Source organism: Ornithodoros turicata, chromosome 1 (genome assembly GCF_037126465.1).
Source record: "Ornithodoros turicata isolate Travis chromosome 1, ASM3712646v1, whole genome shotgun sequence".
NCBI classification, from domain to species: domain Eukaryota; kingdom Metazoa; phylum Arthropoda; class Arachnida; order Ixodida; family Argasidae; genus Ornithodoros; species Ornithodoros turicata.
This window is the reverse complement of record NC_088201.1, coordinates 94859871-94883836: the sequence shown is the minus strand read 5'-3', so window position 1 is coordinate 94883836 and position 23966 is coordinate 94859871. Positions and strand designations below refer to the sequence as shown.

Sequence of the window (23966 nt, the reverse complement as noted above, 5' to 3'; positions counted from 1 at the left end):
TAAATCGTGTTCAGGCCAGTTGGGCGTTGTGCACTGTGAGAGTCCAGTACCTACTACTTGCGTAGAGATACACCTCGCCGGGACGTATATTCTCATTCCTTAGTGGCGGCTGTAGACTGCAGATGTGTGCGCACAAGATGGTAGAATATTGTTGAGACTATTGATATTTATGTTACGTGATTATGAGGACCATCTCTCGTATTGTACACTACTGCATGTACTGCCATGTCCTCAGGAATGTGCATAAGGCGCTGAAGCAAAAGCGGCCGGGTCGCATCACCAAAGGAGTCCTCCTCCTATACAGGACAATGCACGCCCGTGTACCGCGCACCTCACAACACGCACCTTACAGGAACTTTGCTGGGAGTTATCCCCCTTACATCCCCCTTACAGTCCAGACCTCGCCCCCAGCGATTTCCATCTCCTCGGGCCACTGAAGGCGTTCCTTGGGGGCCGCCACTTCAACTGCGACGACGAGGTCAAGAATGCGGTCCGATCATGGCTGCTACGCGCCGGTAAGGATTTCTACGCTGCTGGCATCCAAGCCCCCGTGAAACGCTGGGACAAGTGTATTAGTTTAGCTGGAGATTACATTGAAAAATAAATCTAATTCCACGCCTGTAAGTTCATTTTACTTTTGCGAAAAATGAAAAGTCCCGGTTTGACTTGAACACCCCTCGTAATTAGACAGCGGGTTTTAGGGCACTAAAAAGTTTGCTCGTTTTAGGCACTAAAAGAGGCCCAAAGAGGCATCCATTTTCTGCTAATAGGCTTGATAAATATTGTGCTACCAGCAATACGAGCGATGTCGTGAGCATTAGTTGCTTTACGGTAACATACAATTCTATCGCGTGCACTTCTGTAACAATTGCTGATAAGAAATAATACGGTTGTATTACACTTCTGAAATCGTTCTTTGGTTGCACTGCAACTATTCCACACTTTTGGGGAGCACTTGTATTCAAGCAGAGAAGAATTATTTTGGGCGAGTAGGCAGCCGTTCATACGCCGCTTTTGTCACACTTTCATCGGATGCGAAGTTATTGCCGCAAAGATCCTCCTTGAGGCGGTCAAAAATGCGGCAGCTTGAGAGCCAGACAAAGGAAACGTGTGGTGAGGAAGTGAGGTCAAGCATATATTGCTGCCTTTTTTCGCATCGTTCCCTTTTTCCCACTAGCTGAAGTAGTTGCTTCCGTACTTGCTCGTGTGTCATATACAGTTTGCCTGGACAGGTTATTGCGTTCATTGGTGTACCGCGTCCTGTACACATTGTGAATAATGAAAGGTTGGAGCGAATTATTAGGAGCTGGCAAAATTTGTGTTGTGTCCGTAAGAAGTATGTAATTTTTCATTACCTCGGTGACGATACTAGACTCTGACCAAACTCTAAAACCCTACTGAGACATATACCCTAAAAGTATACCTATAAGACTAAACTAGGGGTTTTTTTTGTGCTCAAAGGATAATATAAAATGGGTTAGCAACCTATCCAGCAATGACAGGTAGAACTTACACGTGTACATACAAAGAAAAACCGCCGCTAAATCTCTCGTTTCTAGAAAGGCAGAAAGACAAACATTACAAGTCCTTCCTCAACATTTCCAGAAAGAGGGAAACTTCCCCCCAACTGTGGTAGTCCCAGGAGAGCCAATTACAGCGGCCATCAAACGTGTATATCTTTCTGAGTAAAGTGGATTCTAAACGCCTTGTAAAAATGATGCTGCATTCGCCGTGTGTGTTGTATGGTGGTCTTCTGATCTTGTTCTTCTAACGATCAATGACAAGGTAAGATTGTTGTGAGTTAATTGCTTTCAGTTGCCTCGAAGCTCTGGACACTTACTGGTTACGCAATGGTTGTCACGCGTCGAGTGCTCAGAAGTGTTAGTAGTATGAACTGGACGCAGACTGCCGCCAACTCACAACTTCATCTAAACACGATTTAATTAGCAATTAGAGCTAATTGGGACCCCTCACATTAATCAGCACCATCCAGGGAGTCATTACACTAATTGGGGAGCATCTATCTCTTGTCCAGACCAAGCTGTGAGTTGGCGGCAACCTGTGTTCATAAAAAAGAAAAAAAAAGAAGAAAAATAGATAGAAATAGAGTGGAGAGAAACAATTTATTCGAAAATCAACGACGCCGTGGCGAAGAAACCGCTCTGGAATGCCCGAGTGACCAGCGCCTGCCATGTTGGTAGTTGGCACCCAGCAATTGCAGAGATCGATGACAGGTGGCCACTTAGTTGCAAGGCATCACACCAGATGGCGCCACCATCATAGCTCTATGCGAGAAAGACAGAGATCAAGATACTAGCGGCAGGTAAAAATGGCAACACTGCTAAACAAGTGTAGGCATGCGAGAGAAAAGGTCTAACCGCTACTGCTATACAGCACAGAGAAAACAGTACACATCGGGGGAAAAGCTTAGGGGGCGACCGGTTAGGCCTAACCACAGCGTCACAGCACTACGCAGCTAACACAAGGCAGGAACCACTAGGTACACATCGCTAAACATGCGACAACACAAACAAAGGGCTTGCTCACCGCTAAACAAGTCTAAACATGCGGGTACGGGGCACGGCAAACATGCGAGAAAAGGCTTAACACAAGCACGGTCAAACAACGCGCAAACATCGGCAAATGACTCATTGGTCACCGCTAAACATGCGCATACGGGGAATATCCGCTATGGCAAACATGCGAGAAAAAGAGCGCGGTAAAACAACGCGCAAACATCGGCAAATCACTCACCTTTTCCCTCGCGGTGACGGTGCGACTACTCCATCCGAGAGCCAGGCGGAAACTGAGCGGGCGCGGGGACTGCGGAGCAACCGAGCGCACGTCTGCTCTCCACGACAGCCAGCGAGCAAGTGACTGGGGCGCCGCGCCACGGCAGCTACGCATGCGCGTGCGCTCCTAGCGCCCTCTGCACCGCTCGCGGGCGGTTTCGGTTTCGCTCTCTGCTCCTCCCGCTGCGCGCGCGCTCCTAGCCGCGACGGGTGGCTTCTCCGTTTCGGTTTCGCTCTCGTTTCTTTGCGCGTCCTTATTTGTATAAAGGCAGCGCGCACTGCGCTCGCATCACCAATACGTGAAGATTGTTCCCGCACCCACGCTTCTTGGGAAGAAGTGGAGAAGGAATGTTTCAACAACGAAACTCCGCGCAACGAGCTCGTCATCACTGCTTTTCGCTACGTGATAGACGGTAGATGGTAGACTTTGGCAATTATAGGAGTACCGTATAGTAGTATATAGGAGGATCTACGCCCGTTACAAGAACGTCTGTATAACGCTTCCGGACGGACCCCTGGGACTGATGAGCGAATTTGTGAGCTTGGCCAACGCAGAATTCAACTACATCGCTGCAGACATCGTGGACCTTCTCGCTCGTGCCATTGCTCATATTAAGTACGCCCTGCGGAAGCAGCGACATTTGCAAGCAGTCTACATCGCGAACTTTGTCACCGACTTATTGAAATACCGTTTGGTTATCGACATGCAACGCATTAAACAGTCCGAATAACTTTGACGAGACTCTGTGTTTTCTTTCACTGAAACATCTTTATTGAATACGTACAAAAGAGCTGGTCGATAGATGCCTGCACCCTCCCTGTCTTGCCTAATCTCACGAACAGAACATTACGAGGAGATCAGGTGGGTCAGAAAAGGTATGGGGAATCTTCATCGCAGCATCGTCATTGCGCGGGTCACAGTACCAGCACGATGACGGAATGGTCATTCTTTTCGTACACCCATTCCGCTACCACACTGCCACGATGACCCGCGCTTCTCATGTCTGCGAGAGAAAGAGACAGAGCGAGAGAAGCAAATCTCGACTAGAACTTTTATTCTCAATTATATGCACGTGCACGAAGGACTTGCTCTTTGTTCCACGGTCGCACGATGCCTGATGACGACGCTCTCGGGCTCTCTTCCGGGTTTTCCGATGCTACACAAAGAGAGAGCACAATCGTAATCCTATACGCGTCAAAACACTAGGAAAGCTTACCGTATTCGCAGCTTCCGTAAGGGAAGGAGTGTACGGCATCCACGAGATAGCTCTTGTCGTTGTAGCTCTTCTTGAGTCTCGAAATCATGTACATTGTTTGCTTTATACTCTGGATGGTGCACTGCTTCTGAGAGACCGTCTTTTCATCAAACAGAGAATCTCGGTACACTTCGTGCAATAAATGTTTCACCACGTCTTTCTTAACTCCTTTTGCTCTCGCGATCTGTTTGTGTGTCCCAGCCAAGAGAATGCTGTACATTTTGGCTCGGATGGCTACGACTTCCTGAATAACTCCGCCTCCCATCTCGTCTTTGAAGTACCCCATCTGATTCGCGTGCTCGTCGTTTAAAAGTGGTGGTCCACTGGATAGGAGGACAGATCTAAGTCGTCCACAATTTTCATCAGCTGCTCTTCCAGGCTTTCACACGTGAGAGAAAAAATTATGCTGTCCGTATCGCTATAGATCAATTGCACTGGGCACGTCAAGCGAGAAAAGAGCGACTCGTAGATGAAGCTGTACATTCGGACTTTGGATATCTCTAGAATGGCAAAGCCCACGTAAAGGGGGTGCGTGCATTTGATGCGACGCTGTTTCATTTCGTACAAGATGCACTTGTCACTCAGAATGAGAAAATGCTGACTGTCGACGGAGCTAGCTTCTCGGAGTGCACTTTCTTTGTCGTAGGCTATAGCGTACCTCTTCATACGTCTCACATTTTGTATCGACTTACCGAACGTACTGTTCGACATGGTTTTGTCCAGAAGTCGCTCAAATTTCGTGGTCGCGGCATTCCTCAACGCGACGTTTCTCTGCACGAAGGTTCGCAAAAAGTTGTCTTGGCGAAACGAGAGGATGCTGTGAACACGTTTTATTGTCATGCCCAACCTCACGTACAGAGCGAGCAATGCATAATGAACGACGTAGCGTTCTTTGTCATAGCACGTCAGCAAGAGTTTCTTTGTGGGAGGGGCATGCAGCACCAACGCGTTTTTCAAGTGTCGGTGGTAGGGGGAGCGTTCGTTCTCGTCCACGCACCTGTGTTCGGGTGCCAAGGGAAAATCCCTGGTGAGCGTGTGCAGTTCTTCGGGATACGACAAGTCTACCACGTACACGTAACCCCCTTCCGAATCGTGAGGAATGTTGAGAAAATCGATCTCGCTCCACCTCGAAGGATCGACCCACTCAAAACCACCTGTCGGGAGATGGAAAGTCATCGCGTATGGGTACAAACTATTCACGTCGAGGTACTGGATAAAAGTATTTTCTTGCTGGGGATCGTAATCGTCGCACCCCTCGTGATTAGCCCGACAGTATCTGTGGAAGCTGTTCAAATGCCTCCCCTGATTCCCTTCTCGATCGTTTCGTGTATCTCGCGATCGCTCATGAGCTCGAGTTTGACGTTGGTGAGCTTTAGAGCGCTGCCCCACGCGTAGCTGGTGAGGGACACGGTACGTAGGATATCTAACCTATCCGTCTCTAGTGCAATCTTCCTGAAATACAGCACGACGTTGCAGAGCTGACAGGCATCGAGCCTGACGTAGAGACGCGTGTAACCGCCGAGGTTCTTACATTCGAACAATTCGAAAATATCGAGAGCGTACTGATAGTCCTCGTCCGTGATCTCTTGGTCGTTCAGGTCACTTTTGAAAGCTTCCTTTGGCGGTAGTGCGGGCAAATTGTAGTCTTCGAAACTGTCGACGAAGGTCGAAAAAACAAAAGCTGGAGCCTAATGAGGCTCGTGCATCGACGTCAGCGCAACGTCACGCCGTCACGTGACTCGGGAAAACTTTTCTGCGCAGTGCCATTGCAGTACTGGGCAGGTTTCATAACGTTTGTGGGTGTTTGTGGGCACGTTTGTTGTTTGAGCGACACAACACGATGGCACGATGCTCGATCGCATCTATTTTTGCGTCCAAATACAGCAGCGCACACCTGGATGCAGTTTGCGAAGCAGAAGTGGATGCATTGCCAATTATCATAGTAAAAGATTACCTAACGCGAAAGGGACTCTGCGTTATGGGAACGCATAAGTCCTTGCATGAGAGGTGGGTACACTGTGCAGTTATGTCAGTGAGTAGTGATTGCATTGCTGTGAAATTTTAAATGTGCTTCAGGCTTCGTGCTTATGTGGAGCAAGAGACCGCTTCGGGAAACAGTAAAAACATGGCGCCCCAAGGCGACATACAGGACGACGACGTTCCGAATGACAGCGAGTTTCAGTCGATTGTTGCTTCACCCGTGGCATTGCAAAGCTTCACCAAGACAACTCTGATGGAGTACTTTGTCTTCAGGAAGCTAGAAGCGGGGATACAAGCTGACTACAAAGGTACGTATTCGACTGCATTATGATCGACTTCGAAACGCTGTAGTTTCCGAACATAGGTATAAACGAGAAGTCGCTGGCGCTCTTCAAAGGAAGACATGTATTTGCTGTGAAGCAAGCTGTGAAAGGGTCACGGATCTTCATTGGAGCCTCATGCAAGGCAGAAATGAAGAAAACGGTGGTGTATCGGCGGCTACTGTTCCGCGAGACCTCGGGAACCGTCGTATACGGACAATGCACCTGCAAAACTGGTGCGAAGCCAGCTTCCTGTAAGCATTTTGGAGCATTGTGCTACTTACTAGAGGATTATTTCAGGTACAAAATTTCTATCCATAAATTCTAAATAGTGATAGCGAACTAATTGGTAATGAAACATTTCCTCTATATTCTGTGCGACAACATTCAGCAGAAATAGTTGGTGTCAAAATTGTTGATTCTTTTAAAACTTCTCTTCACCGAAGAAATTGTCCTACCAGAAAAGAAAGAAAAAAGGAAAAGCGTAAGCATATGAAGAAAAGGTGAAACTCAGTAGCTCCATATAATTTGTAAGGTAACTCAAATGTCGGCATAGCAGCACGGGACAACTGTGTTATCCTCATTAGGTCAGCAACTGCAGCGTGGAGGTAGGCAACGTTTGAAGTGGTGACATAAGAAGGTTACGGTGAACGTGATGCAACTCCACCACGGAAAGATCTGCACTGATGTCATATTCGCATGACCTTCTGACGTCCCCCTAACGCACTGTCTACCTTCGCAGTGCTGATGAATGTACAATAAGGTCAAACCAGTAAAAAACAAAAAACTGAAAAATTTTAAATGCAGGTTTGCAAAAGTATGTCATGTTACAGAATTATTCATGAATTGACTTTTGCTTCTTTTTGCAGACAAGGGCTCCAGGTTGCCCCAACAGAGACACTACAGAAGTGGCACCAACCTACCCCAAGAACACACGCAGTCCCACTGCTAACAATAATCAAGTTCCCGGATTATTTCTCATTCCCAAAGGCAACCAAAGAAGGAGTGCTCATGCATAAATTGCAAAACAATTACAGACGAAAAATATAAAACGAAAACAGATAAGGGGTGCAAATACAGATTGTCAGATTTTAAAGGAATCCGTCCATGTACTGGGTTTGACATGCAGTAAAATGTAGTTTGCTAGACCTGTCACTGCGGTCTAGTTGCATGAGCGTCCGCGAAGGATCCCTGGCGGGACGATGCACGGAGCATGTTATTTCCGAAGAGACAAAAAATGATAGTGTTTCACAACCCAAGCTTCAGTTACGATGCATGCTCCAAATCAAAGCAGTAAGAAACACGGACATTACCTTGATAGCGATTTAATACTCCAAAGAATTTCTCACTTCGTTGTTAGTTATGTGCGAAATCAAGTTAAACTTAGTTACCTCACCCTTCATTTTGACTGTGATGCGAAGAGGACTCCCGAGTTTGCGGTAGTTCGGAAGACAAGCAATTAGTTGTATCTGTTCTGTCTTGGAGAGGAAATGCTGCTGCAGCATATGCCTTTCTAAGTGGACTCGCTAGTCTTAGTGGCCTAAGCCTTTTATGTATATCTATTTTTGCTTTTTAAACTATGTTACTCATTGTTCGTGATGAGAAATACGCTGAACGAATAAAGATAAGAAACCACAAATGAGAAGCTGGTGACCGAGGTTGTAAATATATATGTAAAGAAAACACACACACGCTGACTGGGTGCTGCAAATGTGCCCTCATTTCTCAAAATAAATAATTCACTAAGGTATTCGGTTGTGCTCCTGAAACCATACTAGCAGTGCCCTTGGGGGATTTGCTGGGGAAGTTCTGAGGATGATATGTGGAGTCTCATTCTAACACTTTTCTGACAAATTGAGGACCATTCGGGACGTCCTAGGGATGCCATTCCTATCCTTGAGTGACATCCCTGGGATAGCTTGGGGAGGTCAGTGTGTTCTTGGGGTAATGCCATCAGATGTGGTCCTACGATGGTAAAAGACATTATGATTAGTGAGAATGTACTGCCCTCCACACTGAGCATCGACATCCCTGACGTGTCACGAAATGAGCTTTCGTTGTTTGTTAAAGCTACGTGGGAAGAGACAATGTTTTCTCGGTGCCTGTTCCCTGAAATGAGAGCATATGACTCTCCCCCTCTAAGATTACCTTTGAGCGAGTCCAATGTACAGCACACAAACTCATTGGAGACACAGTGTGACATGCAGTGTCTGATGTTTTACCACAAAACTGTAGACTTGAACCAAAAAGAGTGTGAAGCACTGGAAGAGCGTACACGTGGGCAGGCTCTAGTTCCAGAAAGGAAGCAACAGAGACGATATAGACAAACTGCTTCAAATTTTGGAAGAGTTTACACCAGAGTATCAGATTTTATGCGTCTAGCATTGTCACTTGCTAAGCCACAAGATGTGAGCCACCTGCCACCTGTCAGACATGGAACACAAACAGAGAAATTTACCAAGTCAAAACTGGCCGAGAGCCTGAGCCTTAGCAAGGTTTATGACTGTGGTCTAGTTGTCAATCCGAAGTGTCCATATCTTGCGGCATCTCCTGATGGATTGGTCATTGTAGATGGGGAGCCAGTACTCATAGAGTGCAAGGCATTGTTTTGCAGTAGAGGGAAGACTGTTCAAGAAACTGTGCTACAACCCAAGCAGCACACAATATTGGGCCCATATTGGGTGCTCATTGGCGATACGGGTCCAATATGGGACCCGTTTCGCCAAGATTTTCTCTATATTGGCTGAAAATGGGCAATATGGGCCCCATATTGCCCAGTTTGAGCCAATATTGGAAAAATCTTGGCAATATGGGCCCCATATTGCCCACTTTGAGCCAATATTGGGAAAATCCTGGCGATAAGGGCCCCATATTTCCCGCGTACACCCCATATTGCCTGAAAATACAGAAAATGGTATGTACCCGTGTTGCACAAATGCCCAAGCAGCACGGCAAGATTGAACGTTGAAGCGTGTGAAATAACCAATTCAGGACATCGTTACATCCAACAACTTCCCGCAGATGATACACATTGTTCGAAACAGTCAATGTACTTGGCAATCCCAACGTAACGTTCGCTAGAATTCGACAACTGAACATTCCACGTTCTGGAAATAGCCACCATCTTCCTTCGTGATGCCAATGCCAATCGGTCGAGCCGACTGAGAGCGAGCGGGTTGTTTGAGCGAAATCACGCGTCCTACAGCTAATGCGCATGCGCGACAGCTCGAACAGACGTTTCATAGTGCTAAAATGTCGCTGGTTGCTGTAATGATAACGGAATTGCGGCAGGTCAAGTAAAAAACACAATGTCTGAGAGGAAGGGATGACTCTTCTGTAAAATTAGGTGCTTTCAAGTTGCTGCAAGCAGTGTGAATTGCTCTGGCGTATGTCTGTCACCGTCACGAAAGTGTTTCGGTCCTTTGTAGTATCGGAGCGGGTTGGAAATTTTTAGTTCACAGAATAATGCGATCCCAATGAAGGCTTCTGAGGGATCTTTGGCATTGGCAGTTTAGTGGGACTGCTTGTGTGCTTCAGCAAGGCGGGCGTAGTTCTTCGTTTTGTTTTGGGCGATGCCATGTTTTCTTCTGTTTTTTGTGCAATCACGTGCAACGTGGATCAATTAGATCCGCAGAAATAAAAAAGCAAAAATCAGAGAAAAGTATTATCAGTGGTGATTATTATACAGGATAATGCTTTATTATTACACGTGCTCCCCGTTGGTGTTATCACAGAAATATTGGCAATATTGGTGCAAAATGTGCTTGTCAATATGGAGCCTGGTTGCACTACCCATATTGGTCCAATATTGGCAGCCCACATTGGGCCAATATTGGCAGTCTTGGAAACCCATATGGGTCCAATATTGGACCAATATTGGCGTGCTGCTTGGGAACGAGCATCACCGTATCTAGAACAAAGGGACGGCTCTCTGAAGTTGAAAACCCAACATCCGTACTAGAGCACTGCACGAGCCCGGGCCCCCGACCCGGCCCGGGCCCCCGACCCGGCCCGGGCCCGACCCGGCCCGCGGGCCGGGCTGGGCTTGTTATTGGCTGTGTGCTCCGGGCCGGGCCGAGCCCGGGCCGACAAAATACGCCAGCACTGCGGGCCGGGCCGGGCCCGGGCCGTTAAAATACGCCACCACCGCGGGCCGGGCCGGGCCCGGGCCGACAAATATGTTCCCGAGAGTCAGGCCCGGCCGGGCCACGCAGCTAATTCCACACATTGGAGATGCATTAGTTCATATCATCATGCGCTTGCGTCATTCCTGTGCATATTTTGCAAAGACAAGCAAAGGGTACTGCATTATGCATATGATTCGACCCTCTAGAACATTCTGCAAGCCACTTTACATTGCTCCTCACTCCTCACATATTTCACAATCACTTTGGCAAAGCTTGGTGAGAGGGATAGGGACTGGGAGAAGCAGTTTGTCGACAGCATGCTCTATCTCCGCAAAATCTTGACAGTGTAACGATAACGCCCCGTGCGTTCTGGATTTAATTTGGTCTCGTGCGGTTACGGTGTTAAACCGCCATCACTTGTATGTTTGTCTTCTCTCCTTATAAATTTACTTATAAATTTGTTTGATAATCGCCAGAAACGCGTACGTCGCGGCTGGAAATACTAGGCCGGGCTCTATTTGCTAAGACACCGGGCTGGGCCGGGCTCTAGTCACTGGGTCACTGGGCCGGGCCGGGCCGGGCCGGGCCGCATAAAAATATGAAGGTCCGGGCCCGGGTCGGGCCGGGCCATTTTTCGATGCGCCCGGGCCGGGTCGGGCCCGGAAAAGTCGGCCCGTGCAGTGCTCTAATCCGTACTACCTTCAAATTCAGGGTCAAATAGCACTGACAGGAGTGCAAACATGCTATTTTGTTGTCATTGCTGACTTGCTCAAAAAGACATTTATTGAGGAGATAAAATTTGATTTTAGTTTGTGGACCCTCATGCTTCCAAAACTCAGAGATTTTTACTTTCAGTATTACTTGCCGCTTTTAGCAGATGAGCGGTAAATGTAAGGCTTCAGGGATTTGCGCTCTATCTCACACTGTATCATACCTGACTGTTCCTGCATACTTGGGCCATTTTCATGTTTTCATGCAGTTTTTACTACCTGCTTTGTTCTAGTCATGTGTCACTTGTAGCAAGAAATTTCTGGGAATGTACATGTGGCAAATTAGAATGAATAAATGTCACAGGTGACATGTTGCACACATGCTTTTATTGCCATTGAAAGCTGTTACATCATTTCTGCACATTAAAACGACACCAATGGCTCACCAGGATTACACAAGAATGCACAAATGTAGAACACCTTTTCTGCCTCATATAGCATTTTTATCCCAATTTGAGCAGTAAAGTAGTGGAATGTTTTTATGCGTCCAATAGCCCTTTCAACGTGTATTCTATGATGTGCCACATAGCGCGACTTCAGCACATCAGAATGGCTAAATTGGCTTCGGCCATCCAAGAAGGGAGGCGTCACTACTTCCATTTTTTTTCATTCACTACAAATTCTTCAGCAAAACCGCGGTCTGCCAGTACGATGTCACGGTCACCAAGAATGTCCATGAGACCCGATTCTCGAAATACATGTTTGTCTGAAGTGGCCCCCCATACAAATCAGAGATGAAAGAAACAGCTCCAGCTGGTGTAATACCCACAAGGGCTTTAAGCGTGTTAGCATTCTTGTAGTTCGATCAAGTCTGCTGCTGTGCGACAGGATTTGTTGGCTGCTGTACCTCCATTTCTATGCAATCTATGATAACACGACACCTCGGAAGGTTATTCACAAATGGTGCTGGCATTGTCATATCAATAACTTGCCTACTTGGCCATAAATTCACAGACTTTACTCTCTTGTACATCTTGTACAAAGGGAAGCTGAACAGATGCAAGCCAGGAATCCCCTGAAACATAATGACATAATGACCAATTTGTAAAGAAAGAGTGCTAAGTATATTTAAAAAAATATACGAAACTGTGAATTTAAATAAATTGTGCGCTCTGAAGTTTAACTGCGGAATTGGTACGATACTTATTACCTAGCTCATTTGACCCTACTATTAGATTACTACTAGTGCACCCCAGCAAGCCATATACATCCCAGGTACATCCTGGCGATATCGCGAATTGGATGTTTGGATACCCATGCGAGCTTCACAGAGTGCCCGTTTACGTAGAAAGTACATTCATGCGACTGCCAGATTCCTACTGTTTTCACATCCCAGAACCGTCGCATACACATCTATTTTGGATATTTGGATGTTCTGGGGATATTTTAAAATTAATGGTATTTTTGTTTTGAATCAATTTGTAATTGATAATAGTTTGATTGCTATAGCAAATGAATGCTGCACGCGCTAATCAAACAAAAGGCACCTACTTTTGTCAGTACACCCCACTTGAGGACGGGTGCCCAGCGACCTTTCGGCCATAATCCAAGACCAATGCAGAACGCGAGTTATTAAATGTGCTGTCGCCTTTCACCATATGAGATGCAGGCTCCTTTGTTCTCCCCTCCACCGCGTACACAGGTTTCACGAGAGACCACAGCGAACATATACTGAAATACAAATCGTTGAAGTACGTTCATCAAGTGTAGCGTGGCGTATCACGCTTGCAACGGTGACAACATCTTTGCAGTTAACTTGTGAGACTGCAAACGACGTCAGCGTATACCTGCGAACGTTCGTGACACACCATCTTGGCGAATATCGTGTTTTTAACTCAAGCTACCGTCTATAACGTGATTACTTGGTAAATAAAGTAGTAAACCCCAAAATTTTCCCTGTTTGCTTCCGTCATGCCACTAAGGGTCACGTGTCCTAGCTATCTCCGAAAAATAACGCGCGCTTGCTCCTTTCTTTTTACGTCTACCAGATATCCCAGGGATAGAGAAAGCAAGACACTTTTCGAAGTCACATTGTGGACGTACAGGTAACGTCGCATAGACGTGGCGGACATACGCGACGTGTGCGACCTTTGTGGGACGTACCTGGGATATTTCTGGCTTACTGGGTACGATTCAAGATTTGCGAAAGAATGAAACACAATCACTGCCTTTTAGCCCATTCCAGCGCTAATACGATCTGTGTTCCCAAATTAAGCCGGTGCACACCAAAACAGGCAAGAGATTTTACACGCGGTCTTTTGCTGCCCAAACAGTCTCGTAAGTCTGAGTTCTAAAGTGCCAGAACAGGTAAATTGAAATGTATGAACTGCGAGTGAGAACTGCCTCTCATGAAAAATAAAAAAAGGTTGTGTGTACTCTCATTCCGTCTCAGTCATGACGCCCGAGCAGAGGTTTGCAACCTTTGTGCAAACGCGAATGTATCAGGACTTGCTGCGATTACGCGATTATATTCACGGCGATAGGTGCGAGGGTGACTTTCGCTCGATTCTCAAGACGATACCCTTACGTCTGTTCACAGCCAGTGGGAAGATTGCAATGAAAATGAAGCGTTTCGTAGATTACAAGCTCGAGCTGTTGGAAAAGTATAGGCGAAGAGAGGCAGTCGACCCGTGTCTCATCAACGCGGGTTTCAACCGACCTATCGTCCGTCGCTACTAGCTTCTCCACACATCCCTCGACATCACGGTGACCGACGACGAGCGTCGGGTCAGCACGTTGGAAGATCGTCTCGCAAGCGTCTTGTGTATGTCGTGAAAAAATAAATAGACCATTTTACGAAGCGAGTTCGCTCACGAGGAGGCGTTTTATTGTTCCGTCATTCTCTTCGACGTTACAGAAAAACATGGATACACAATTTTTCAAGCTGTAGCGTTTCGACATGCGCGTGGCTACGTAGATACAAAAAAGCCCGCAGTAAGGCGAAAGAGGCGATTGAATACAATTGTCGTTATACTCGTCCACTAGTAAAGTCCTTCGAAGGTTTGCTTCGATGGGGGGAAGTCCGTAACTGTCGAAAAACACGGCAGGCCCGTCGTAGTTTTGCAGGTAGAGCACCCAGTGCTGGCCGCGCTTTCTTCGCTCTTCCGTATTGATGATTAAATAGCCGGGCTTGCGTAAAACAAAGGCTTCGTCGGAAGCGCAAATGCCTCTCAGCATGGAGGAAGCGAGGGGGGAGCGAGGGAGTTCCAAGATGTCGCTCTCGTACATTTGTTCTATGGGAAGGTGACCGTATGGTCCTTGTCGACGCACATGAGCTTGGGACACTCGGAAATCAAGAGGACGGTGACCGCCTGTGGAAGGGCTTTAGCGAAGCATAATTGCCGGTGAACGTTTCCTTCTCGCCACTCATTCAAATGCGAAGGAGAAGAACACTTGTCCACGTCCAAGTTCAAGTAGAGAAGGAACCCGTTCGTTTTAAATCGGTCGTAGCTGTACTTGAAATGTTTTTCACCCAGTTCTTGCAAGAAGTTCAAGTAGGGAATTTTGACGAGGTCGTTCTTAAAGTCGTACTCGGCTCGCACTTGCTGGCCGTCCACGGAGAGCATAGAATGAGACAGGTCGTAATGACGGAATTTGTAGGGGTTCGATTGGATGTCGGCGAGAAAGTCGGACGTGGTGAGCAGTGCGACGCATAATTTGGAAGGCACCCTTTCGGGGTAAACGTTTTGAAAGCTTGAGCGTCCAAGCTCCCGGCACTCAAACTCCGCACTTTGGTTTCCAATCTGCGTAACACGTAGATGGCCGGCGTGGTCTGAAGGCGCCGCTCGTATTCCAAAAACAAGGAAGGTGCCAGCGTCACGTTTTTCGAGTGTAACGTCATGTCTTTAATGTCCACCACGTAATTGTACGTTTTCTTGTCGCTGGGGGCCGATATGAGTTGAAAATTCGTTGTTGTTTAACAGGAAAGCGACGCGAATTTCGACGGCAGGTACCACAAGGCGCGGTTGTTGAAACAGGTCGGTATTGATCTGTCCGACCAGGTTAAAGTATTTTCCACCCTTCGTCGCTTCGTAACGTTGCTTCGGACCGCGAGTTGTCGTAATCGTTTTTTAAATGTTCGTCGTCCTCGACAAAGAGTCCAGCCGCGTGCACGGTTTCTTGAGCCAGGGGCGTGGAATGAAGCACGACGTCCAAAATACTCCTGTAGGCGTACAACTCGATGAAACTGACGAGCTTGTTGTTCGCATAAACGGTGACCGTCTTAAACATACCACTCAACAGGTGGTTTATTGGGAAAACGACATCTTCTTTCTCGTCCATTTCTCCCCCATCGTCGCGAACAATGCGCGCGGTCAAAGACACGAAACTGCCGTAGAGATCCAAGTGTGCCCTTTGCAAATTTTGAGTAGAAAATTCGATCACTGTGTTATTTACCCCATTGACCGGATAAAAGAGTTGGTACGAAGTATCTTCCACACCATATTGAATGGAAGGGGGTACGAATATCACCACATCACTCGTCAGACAGAGCGGCGACTGTTTTTTGTCTTTTGTTGACGTCGTGATCGGTCGGAGCGCGCAGCGGATGTGTGACCTTCACGCCGTGCCAGAGATATCTGCAGGTGCGTCGTGCGTCGGTACCTTTTGTTGTCTTTTGCAGCGTTTCTTTCCATTGTTGTTTCCAGAGCCCTCCATGGAATCCAGCACGTCTCTCCCCGTTGCTATGGTCGTCTTTTTTACTGCGCACGATATTCCTTCGCCGTAGGCCAAATTCCGCGCCAAGCGCTTCAACGTTCTCTTGGCGATCGGTTTTATTTCTTGCTAGATGGGAACGATAAACTTGGATATGTTACTCAACACACCGCCCCCTCGTTGGAAAAAGGCTCTCGTGTACACGGGAATTATTTTGGGGGAATTGCGGTACATATTTGAAATGCAACGTTAAATTGGTTCTACCTTTGGACTGCAACGGTAAACGTCTTCCCGTTTCGTCCGCGAGAACAATCGTCACTCAGGGAATTTCGAATTGAGACAAGTTAAAATACTGGATGTTATCTAACGTGTAGGTGACGACGTGCTTGTCTTTCTCGTAATAAAAGGGTAGTATTTTTAATATCGGTGTTTTCCCGCTCCCCACGTCAGTGGGTTCCACGATATCCGTGTAGACGATTATGTTGTGAAACGGGGAATCCAGGAGTACCTCGATGGTGCTCGTGGCATCCTCCCCCGTGAACACGGTACGCGATTCGTAGCCCAAAAGCACGGCCAGGTACTCGGAAAGTCTTAAGGAGGTGGTGCCCTCGGAAAGCCGAATTTTACATTTCTGTTCGGTTCCGTCGAAGCTGAAGCGCGCGCGCTCGCCTACGCGCTGGTTAATCGCATCCAGAAGTGCTTGCGGCGTCGCATAATAGCCGGGAGGCAGATGTACTTGCAAAGATCGAGAAATTTTCGTCTTGATCTTGAAAGAAAATTGGCGCGCTGCGTGGAGAGAGACGCGTAGCGTTTCTCCGTGTCCCTCAACGTGTGTGAGATGTAGGAGCTTGACAAAGGGTTCCGGTACGTGCAACCCTTTCGGCGTTTTCAGAGAGTAGACGTTATCCGCGAATTCTAGCGAGGTGTCCAGCTTGTGCGTCTGGAAATACTTGTTGAGTGTGTTACGTAGGGATGTGGTTTCCGAATTCAAAGTGACGTCGCCGAAAGCAACAGGTGCGGCGTGCTCCAATAAGATGGAGGTGGCTTCGCGTTCGCTCAATTTGGGAGGCTTGACCGCACGACCTGCTTTGCGCGATGCTAGCGAAGCGTCGAGCGCCTGTGCGAGCCGAGGGTCCAATTCCACGGCTTTCAGGTCTACGGGTAAGACGAAGTCGTATCGCGATTTATTGTACACGAAAGAAACGTTAAATTCCGAAAGGGCTTTTCCCAAATCCCTCTCGAGATCTGAGGTGACACAAAAAGTTCTCCAGGCTTTGACTGTGTCCTCGAAAGAAACCGCGATTTTCGCATCTTGCCTTTCGTACCCGATATTAAAAGAATCGTTGCTTATACTGAGATCCATCAGACCGACTTTATAGCGATTCGAGAGCTGAAGCGGGCTGTCGAAAGCTACCGTGAAGGCGTTGAGTTTATTCGAGGGAAACTTATCCATGCTGGCATTCGAGAGCAGGTGGATGTAGATGTCCGACGTCATTTCCCAATCTTGACCACGTCGCTGCTCGTGTTCTGCTGCGCTGCAACTGTCGTGTTCTTTGTCGTAACCGAACCAGCGAACCAACGAGAAGCTCTGACCATTCACTTTCTTCTTTCTCAGCACTTTCGTTACTGGCCAAGGCTGATTGGTGTCTCGCGTTCCGACGAGTACCTCCTCAGGGTGAAGGATCCGTCCACTTCCTTAGCCCGGTAATCTTCCAGGTGCACGACGGGAGGGGAGGTGAGGTGTCTCTCAGGCGGGAGACGGTGAAAATCTGAGGCGACCAACTCCCTTCCAAGCTCTTGTGAAAACCTTTTCTGTGTAGTAGGACCCTCACTTTATCCCCCACTTTGAGCTTCTTTTTCACGGAGGGTACGACGGGCTTCCCATTTATCTTATTGAACAGCTCCAATTCGTTTTCGGGCGTGACTTCGGACGGGCTGATGCCCAACGTCCTGTGTTTGGTGTTGTTGTAGTCGCGCACGATCTTGGGAAGCACGGAAACGAAGTGGTATTTTCTAGTTACTCTAAAACAGCGAAATATTCTGTCGTGTAAAGTGCGTATGACCGTTCTGCCTACGATGCCTTGATTACGGGAGAGAAGGTGGAATACATGTGGACCTTCTTTAGTGACAGGTAATCCTTGACGATCTTGTTGTAGAATTCCCCTCCTCTGTCGCAAAAGATGCGTGTAGGTGCGTTACCTCCCCGAAAAAGTCTTATTATGGCCCTTTTCATTTCAGAGGGGCGCTTCGTCTTTAGCGGGAGGGTGCGCAGAAAGCGGGAGAGGGAATCAATCGCCACGAGAATGTAGCAGTAACGACCGTTGAACCTCTGATATTTTGAAAAGTCGGCGAGGTCCGTTTGCTACACGTCGTTGATCTTGAGCGCGATGATGCGTCTCCTATTAAACTTTCTTCTGACCGGATGGTGTAGCGTGTAGGCGTCCAGCTTTCTGAGAATGGCGAGAGCCTTGTTTTTGCTCATGTAACGCGCTTTTCTATAGCGGTCCACTCCCCCCAAACCACCCTCTGGTTTCTCATATCCCTCCATAAGTCGTCCACGCAATGGAGGCTTGCTGCTGCTGCTGTTGAGACTCGTGAGATTTGGGCAGAGAAATCAGGCGCAATAATTTCGAGACTTTGGGGAACGAGGAAGGTTTCTTTCCCGTCTCACGTTGCAACAAATAATTGACGAGTTTGTAAACGGAGGAGTGCCTGATGGGCTTGCCCGACACGGAGACACAACCCTCGCGATCCCAGGAAATAACCTTCTTTAATTCCGAGACGACCCTTTGCGCTTCCTCTTCGTCCACCTCTGGAGCGAGGAGCGAATAGTCAAAGTCATTTGTAGCGTCGGACGCCTTGTTTTTATTGTCGTAGGGGACGAATCCATATTGCTTGAGTATGCGATACAGTGCTTGCAGTATGAGTTTCACTTTGACGTCGTCACTCTTCTTCGAGGAAAGAATGTTCCCGATGGAGGAGCCGGTCACTTCAATTCTCTTGGCCATTGGCGAAAATATTCAACACGGCGGAAAGCAGGAGACAAACCACCGAAGAAAGAACGCCCTGCGTCGCTGCTGAGACAGATAGCGCTTCAAACAATGCGGATTCTTGTGAATCTTTTTGTAGGCGAGCCGTCGTAAGAAGCGTTTGTGCTTCTTCAAACGCACGAACGTGTCTGGAGCTAGAGCCACCTTTCCGTTCAATATATTGAGGCAAATTTCGGCGAGGTGTTTCATGTCGGACGAGGAAGAACGTCTCAAGACGTCGCGACGGTGCGGAGGGCGTAGAGTGGAGAGTACTTTGAGTAAAGTGAGGTGAGGGCGTAGATTCATTTTGGAGCGTAGATATATTGACGTTCAGCCAGAAAGATATTGCTACGCAACCTGTGATCCCCGTGCGTATAGTTGTGAAGATCCACGAGTAAATAAGCGTGGGGCGACGACATCGCTTGTTTATATGCGTCCAGAAAATACTCCAATATTTTTCTGCCAAATAGCTGTTGCCCGAAATGTTCCATCTGGTGGACGCCGCGCACAGTGCGCCACAGGACGACGTAACTGGCATTGTGGGATATAGTTCTAAAATGGCCACTGTCGAAAAAGATGTTTCGAATGAGTAAGAAGATCGATGCATTGGCGTGGCGAGAACCCCGAATGAAAAGATTGGTCACCTCCTTCAAGGAACCGGCGTCGGTCATGTGATCGTCGACGACGATGAGCGTAGCGCGCGACGTGTCCCACTCTCGCGGTAGCTCCTTCATAAATTTTAGAGTCCCCAAATTCGTCCTGCATGCTCGGCGAAGCATATTTCTGAACCTAGAATATTTGTGACGGAGGCTTGTCCACCACGTCGTTCAGGTTCCTCAGCACGTTCGTAACGTAAGTAGATTTGCCGCACATGGAGGGGCCGCTTAAGATACAGGGAAAAGGATGGCGGAAACGAAAAGGCTCGGGGGAAGACATGTTGCGTGTGTACACGTTACGCGAAGAAAAAGAAGAGACTGAGACTCGTCGCAAAATGCATCGCTTTTTATTTACACGTCGTCGTCCTCTAGATCGGAACTGCGTTCCCAATACAGATTATCCAGGCTAAAGATGGACTTCTTTTTCGTCAGTCTGTCCGCCGCTAAGATGCGGTCGAGCGTCTTCATCTTGTCCTGACACATTTCTTGAGGTGCTTGCAACCATTCCAGGCGATGGACTTGAAAGGCTTCCTCCACGATGCCGCGAATAAATTTGCGAAGTTCTTAGTTTTTTGTCTTTTCCTGGCGACAGCGAGAAACGCATGAGAATAAACCACACATGGCGTTTTCCACGTATCGGTCAGAATGATGACGCGACTCCACTGCCGCTAGGAGTGCGCGCACAGTGGAAGGAGGAGAGAGCGAAACCGAAAACCATGGGCAGGCGATGCAGAGGGCGCTAGAAGCGCGCGCGCGCATGCGTAACTGTCGCGGCGCGGCGCCCCAGTCACTTGCTCGCTGGCTGTCGTGGAGAGCAGACGTGCGCTCGATTGCTCCGCAGTCCCCGTGCCCGCTCAGTTTCTGCATGGCTGCCGGACGGAGCAGTCGCACCGTCGCCGCAGGGGAAAAGGTGAGTGATTTGCCGAGGTTTGCGCATTGTTTTACCGCGCTCCTTTTCTCACATGTTTGCCGTGGCCCGTACGTGCATGTTTAGACTTATTTAGCGGTGACCAAGCCTTTTCTCCGTGTTGACGCACGTTTAGCGTTTTGCGGATCCCGCCTTGTGTTAGCTGCGTAGTGTTGTGACACTGTGCTTAGGCCTAACCGGTCGCCTCCCTAAGCCTTTTCCCCGATGTGTACTGTTTCTCCGTGCTGTTTAGCAGTAGCGATTAGGCCTTTTCTCTCGCATGCCTAGACTTGTTGAGCAGTGTTGCCATTTTTACCTGCCGCTAGTATCTTGTTGTTCTCTCTCTTTGTCGCATAGAGCTATGATGGTGGCGCCATCCGGTGTGATGCCTTGCAACTAGGTGGCCACCTGTCGTCGATCTCTGCAACTGCCGGGTGCCAACTACCAACATGGCGGGTGCTGGTCACTCGGACGTTCCGGAGCGGTTTCTTCGCCACTGCATCATTGATTTTCAAATAAATTGTTACTCTCCACTCTATTTCTATGTCTTTTTTTTTTTTTTTATGGACCCTCGTAGCCCACAACGCACAGCTTGGTCTGGACACGAGTTAGATGCTCCCCAATTAGTGGAATGACTCACTGGAGTGCGCTGATTAATGTGGGGGTCCTAATTAGCTCTAATTGCTAATTAAATCGTGTTTAGACCAAGATGTGCGTTTTGGGCTACGAGAGTCCATCCCATACTACTAGTGTTATCATAAAAAATTTCAATTTGGACTGTAATTGTATTGGGTAAACATAACTATTAACATAAACATTATTTATCTGTGACGCGTTTCCGTATTGTGTGGCTACTTACCCATTCTGTTATACGTAGAACAACGTTTTGACATTTGCATGTAATGCTGTTTGTGTCTGAACAAAGGCTCTTTGCTGTGCCGTGTGACGATGGATATCAATCAAAGCAATTGGACATCTGAGACACTGCTGAAGCTTGGGCTGGTTGGTATGGCATATTGTATCCAAAAGCGCACTGATTGAACACCCACACTCACTCGAGGAACAAGGTGTATACAAGCGCTGCTTCCAACAAATGTTCAATGAAGAAAGTGAAAAAGCGTTTGTACATGTTACCTAGGTGGCCTACCTATGTGGTGCCCATGGCCCACCTTCCAAAAGCAAGCATCCAGATTATCAGCAGCGGGGTACCCCGCGGTTCTGCTTACATTATGAGCGGAGTCTCTTATAATAAAGCTATACTCCTATGTAGCTGCGAACTACGTAGCTACTTGATTCTTCTATGACATGATTCTTGCGACGGCAACGGTAACCGTATAGCCGTAATTCCGTATATCCACAATGTCTCTCACCACCCCATTAAGATTGCAGTCGGGCAAAGATCGAAGTCATCTTCTCTGCCCGGGAGAAACTCATGAAACTCAGTTGTGCGATTAACCAGCTGTAAAAAATTTGAGAACATTTACACAGTGTGGTAGCAATGTCGTGTGTCAATTCCAATTAACGTGTGATCATCACTATGTGGATTAGACCGCAGGATGAATTAATGGCCGTTTACGAGAGCACGGGCATAACGCCAAACATAAGAGGGAGGAATGACTGGAGAATGTAGGTAAGAGCCTAGGTTCACAGAGTGTGTTATGGTCGGCACAAGCAGAAAAAGTTTACGAGAAAGAGAACTCAAGCTGGAATAATTACACCCCGTGCAAAAACTATATCAGCACTACATCCATCTTTTTGTCAGATAAAAAGATTACATAACTGAGGATGAATCATCACCTGATTCAGCTGGTGAAACGTGCTTCTCTGTAACTTGTATACACCCTTTTTCACCTCCTTCGTTTGTTGAAAGTAATCGCTTGTGTACATCTCGACCCTTAACTGTCTTGTGTTGGTGTGGTCGCTTTCGTGTACAATAGGTTTCACTGTTCTCCTGTGTTATAAACTCGTCTGAGTTCAGTTGATATGGACCTTGTGTTCAACTTGTAAAATTTGTAGTGTGAGATCGAATAAGTGTTCACCTGCTATCAAGATTGATGATCTGATAAAGACTATGATATTATGATAGTGGTCACTGTATTTGTTGTCTGTGTGTATTAGTTGTGCCCGTACTGAAGTAGACTCGTAATGTCATGAGTCATTTTGTTCGAATAATGTTAAAAAATTGTGTTACACGACTCTAAAATCTCTGTAAGATGGAACAAGATCACTGTAAATGTGAGATGAGTTGCCTGAATCGAATTAGGAGATTAAAATATTTTAGTGCGCATAAGTATTGAGTCTGTTATTCGCATGTGCATGGCACCCGCAGCGGTGATTGCATGCAGTCTGACAGGCGAGTCGTGGTAGGCAACTTCGATGGAAATTCGATGGTAGGATGGTGATATGGCTGTTTCCACCAGCGGCATGACCAAGCGTTAAAGGGAGACTCCGCACCAAAATCGTGTTGAGGTAACTGTGCGACATCAATCCGTACCATATGATATTTCAGTGAATACAATTTCTCATCCCCAAGTGGCCCAGATGATTAGAAAGAATATTTTCCTTTGAGTGATTAGGCGCTCGCTCCTCCACGGAAAAGCAGTCCAGCAACACTGTGCTTCACCTCACTGGTATTCCTCGTCTACGGCTTTCTGTAGGTTTTGCTTTTACCGCTGGCGAATATTTTAGAACGAAATCGAGGAAGCAGACGACTGGTCATCCATGCGACACCAAGAAGTTACAAAGCGCGTGCCCGAAAAACAGCCGGTGGCCCACACGAGACTACCGGTGACGTCACGCATGGTACAGGAGGTAGTAGAGGGAACCGTCAGAAGTTTCGGTTTCGTTTTGAGCTTCCCAGCTCTTTTGGCAACTAACGCGTCCCCAATTGCCAAATCAAATGTATTTCTCATTTCGGAAGGAAGTATCGAACTTATTTATACAGTCATTATAATAGTTTCGGATTGTCCCGGAGTCTCCCTTTAAGGCGTCCCGCTCGTTGGTGTCGTGCTGACTGGGAGGTGGTGGATTCGAATCCTTGGACGGGCTGTGTTGTCTGACGTTTTATCTGGGTTTTCCGAAGACCTTCCAGACGAATGTCGGCGGAGTTCCCCCTGAAGTCGGCCCAGGATCCATACTAACCCCACCCCCCTGTCCCCACTCCTTCCTGCTGTCCTCTCCATCTACTATCATCAAACCGTGTATTCAAGACACCGCCATTTACCAGAATACTGCAGCGGAAGATGAGAAAAAAAAACATTAGTGGTTTTTGCTGCTCCGTAAGCACATGTGCCTTTCTCCAGTCTTGGGTAAGTTACTTCTAAAAAAGTAACTGAGTTACAGTTACAGTTTATCTGCCAAACATAGTAACTAAGTTACAGTTATATTAGTTACTTTCTTGGCGGAGTAACTAGTTACAGTTACTGAGAGAAAGTAACTTAGTTACATTACAGTTACTTTTTACAAAAATGACCATG

General features: G+C 47.4%; 1 protein-coding gene across 3 annotated transcripts in view; it reads right to left on the bottom strand.

The window, feature by feature from the left end:
• The window catches only part of LOC135366692 (uncharacterized), a 120182-nt gene that overhangs the window by 82479 nt on the left and 13737 nt on the right, over positions 1–23966 (bottom strand). The window lies entirely within an intron of this gene.